The sequence below is a fragment of the Triticum dicoccoides genome, chromosome 7A (genome assembly GCF_002162155.2).
Source record: "Triticum dicoccoides isolate Atlit2015 ecotype Zavitan chromosome 7A, WEW_v2.0, whole genome shotgun sequence".
Taxonomy (NCBI): Eukaryota; Viridiplantae; Streptophyta; class Magnoliopsida; order Poales; family Poaceae; genus Triticum; species Triticum dicoccoides.
In genome coordinates, this window is record NC_041392.1 from 421,781,845 (window position 1) to 421,785,946 (window position 4,102).

The window sequence follows — 4,102 nt, forward strand, 5'->3', positions numbered from 1 at the left end:
GATGGTCTCCTGATTGTAATGCCCTGGGATCTCGATCTAGAATTTGGGGGAGGAGGAGAGAAGGGAGCAGGTGAGGAGCGAGGCGAGGAGAGAGTTTTACTTCAGATATTTTCCTTCCTGCCTAATCGATGAGGTCTGGGTACAATATGTAGCTGGCATCCTAGGCCAGCCACTGTCGACACACGCACGCTACAAGGCCCACGGCCTAGCTCGCCACGTAGGGCGTTTGCAGGTTCAGATCAAGTGCAACTCTGAACCTGCATTTGTTCCGTCCGCTGCATATGTTGACCACTGTCATATGCAAGGGCGTCATGAGTCTGCTGCCTCGCCCGGCGGGCGCGGCGCGCCATATTTGCATGCTTATCAGTTCCATCTCAAAGTTAATTTCAGGACATTTCAAAACTTCATTAGTGATTAACACAATGTTGCAAAAATATCTAGTTTTGGGACGACAAGCAATGAAATAATTATATAAGTCGCCCATTGAGATATATATGAGTTATTACAATGTAAGAAAAACAATTCTCAGACTATAAATTTATTTAAAAAAATTAAAATAAAATATAGAACATAAACGGGTCTGCATAAAATAAATCTAGACAGAACAATTTACATATTTATTTTATTTCAGAATATTTTCTCACGTACAACAAATGTTTTCTCATGCAAACTCTGTATCATTCTTCCACCATGGTCAACCAGTGCGTTGCTAAGTGGGCAGGCATTCCCCGTCAGAAAAAAGTGGGCAGGCCTTCGGTCGCTGGTGTCCCTCCGATCATGAATGCGTGGCAGATGCGAGCCCGCATGTTACGCGGTGACTGCCAAGAGGCAAGTCACCTGATCTTGGTCCGTCTGCCTCACATGCCGCCATAACAGCGCCGCTGCCGTAGCATCATGGCCGTCACCCACCGCCACGGTCGTTTCCGTTGCTGCTGTGCCGCCGGCGCCACCGTCGTTGCCACAACTAATCTACCCTCAAACCACACCGAACGTCATGTCTTGGTCCATGTTGACCTCTCCGTGAAGCAGTCGAGCAAGAGAATCACTGTAACGCCCTCGATGCGGCTATATCTCCTACGTGTCGAAGCACGACTTAGAGGCATAACCGCATTGAAAGCAATGTCGCAAGTAAGGTAATCTTCACAACAACCCATGCAAATAGATAAAAGGGGAAGGTACATAGTTTGGCTTACACTTGCCACGTCACACAAGTACATAAATAACATTACAATCATCCAATACACTAATGGTCCGACTACGGTACCAAAATAAAAGATCAACCCCAACATGCGACACGGTCCCGATCGCCCCAACTGGGCACCACTACTGATCATCAGGGAAAGACACATAGTAACGGCGTGAGTCTTCGTCGAACTCCCACTTGAGCTCAAGCGCATCATCTGGAACGGAGTCATCGGTCCCTGCATCTGGTTTGGAAGTAAACTGTGAGTCACGGGGACTCAGCAATCTTGCACCCTCGTGATCAAGACTATTTAAGCTTATAGGTAAGGCAAGGTAATATGTGGAGCTGCAGCAAGCGACTAGCATATCTGATGGCTAACCTGTTCGCAAAAGAGAGCGAGAAGAGAAGGCAAAGCACGAACGAAGAACTATAGAACAACCTACGGCAAACATTACTCCAACACCGTGTTCACTTCCCGGACTCCGTCGAGAAGAGACCATCACGGTCACACACGCGGTTGATTCATTTTAATTAAGTTAAGGTTCATGTTATCTACAACCGGACATTAACAAATTCCCATTTGCCCATAACCGCGGGCACGGCTTTTGAAAGTTCAAATCCCTGCAGGGGAGTCCCAACTTAGCCCATCACAAGCTCTCACGGTCAACGAAGGATAAACCTTCTCCCGAGACATTCTCTACTTGGATCATATGCACTTGATAACTAGACCGGTAATCACTATTGCAGTTATTTGTCCCTAGGCAATTGATAACTAGACCGGTAATCACTATTGCAGTTTCATATGAGGAAGAGGCATAAGCTAACATACTTTCTCTACTTGGATCATATGCACTTATGATTGGAACTCTAGCAAGCATCCACAACTACTAAATATCATTAAGGTAAAACCCAACCATAGCATTAAAGCATCAAGTCCTCTTTATCCCATACGCAACAACCCCCTTACTCGGGTTTGTGTTTCAGTCACTCACGCAACCCACTATAAGCGAATCATGAACGTATTGCAACACCCTACAGCGGGATCCCTCACACTTGCGCGACACGGAGAGCACCATAGGACAACACCAATAATAAAACATGCAACTCAAACCAATCTTGATCATCAAATAGCCCATAGGACAAAACGGATCTACTCAAACATCATAGGATAGCCATATATAATTGGGAAATAATATATAGCATTGAGCACCATGTTTAATTAGAGATTACAGCAGGTAAGAGAGAGGTTACACCGCTGCATATAAGGGGGAAGAGTTGGTGATGATGGCGGTGAAGTTGTTGGTGAAGATTGCAGTGATGATGATGGCCCCCGGTGGCACTTCGGCGCCACCGGAAGCAAGGGGGAGAGAGCCCCCCTCCTTCTTATTCTTCCTTGACCTTCTCCCTAGATGGGAGAAGGGTTTCCCCTCTGGTCCATGGCCTCCATGGCATGGGAGGGGCGAGAGCCCCTCTGAGATTGGATCTGTCTCCCTGTCTCTCTCTGTTTCTACGTTCTCAGATTCTACCCTTTCATCGTTTCTTATATTCCCAAAGATCCGTAACTCCGATTGGGCTGAAATTGTAACACGATCTCTATCCGGATATTAGCTTTCTTGCAGCGAAAGAAGGGCATCAACCGCCTTACGGGGTGGCCACGAGGGTCAGGGGCGCGCCTGCCCCCCTTGGCTCCCCTGCCTCGTGTCCCCCTCGGGCATCATCTTGCGTGGATTTTTCTTCCCAAAAATCATATATATTCCAAAAAAATCTCCATCAGTTTTTATCCCGTTTGGACTCCGTTTGATATGGATATTCTGTGAAACAAAAAACATGCAACAAACAGGAACTGACACTGGGCACTGGATCAATATGTTAGTCTCAAAAATAGTATAAAAAATTGCCAAAAGTATATGAAAGTTGAATAATATTGGCATGAAACAATAAAAAATTATAGATACGACGGAGACGTATCATCATCCCCAAGCTTAATTCCTGCCCGTCCTCGAGTAGGTAAATGATAAAAAGGATAATTTTTGATGTGGAATGCTACCTAGCATAATCTTGATCATGTATCTAATCATGGCATGAATACTAAGACACGAGTGATTCAAAGCAATAGTCTATCATTTGACATAAAACAATAATACTTCAAGCCTACTAATAAAGCAATCATGTCTTTTCAAAATAACATGGCCAAAGAAAGTTATCCCTACAAAATCATATAGTCTGGCTATGCTCCATCTTCACCACACAAAATATTCACATCATGCACAATCCCGATGATAAGCCAAGCAATTGTTTCATACTTTTGACATCCTCAAACCTTTTCAACTTTCACGCAATACATGAGCGTGAGCCATGGACATAGCACTATAGGTGGAATAGAATGGTGGTTGTGGAGAAGACAAAAAGGAGAAGATAGTCTCACATCAACTAGGCGTATCAATGGGCTATGGTGATGCCCATCAATAGATATAAATGTGAGTGAGTAGGGATTGCCATGCAACAGATGCACTAGAGCTATAAGTGTATGAAAGCTCAAACTAAAACTAAGTGGGTGTGCATCCAACTTGCTTGCCCATGAAGACCTCGGGTGTTTGAGGAAGCCCATCATCGGAATATACAAGCCAAGTTCTATAATGAAAATTCCCACTAGTATATGAAAGTGATAACTCAAGAGACTCTCTATATGAAGAACATGGCGCTACTTTGAAGCACAAGTGTGGTAAAAGGATAGTAACATTGCCCCTTCTATCTTTTTCTCTCATTTTTTATTTTTATTTTATTTTTTGGGCCTTTTTTTGGCCTTTCTCTTTTTTTATTTTGTTCGTCCGGAGTCTCATCCCGACTTGTGGGGGAATCATAGTCTCCATCATCCTTTCCTCACTGGGGCAATGCTCTAATAATGATGATCATCACACT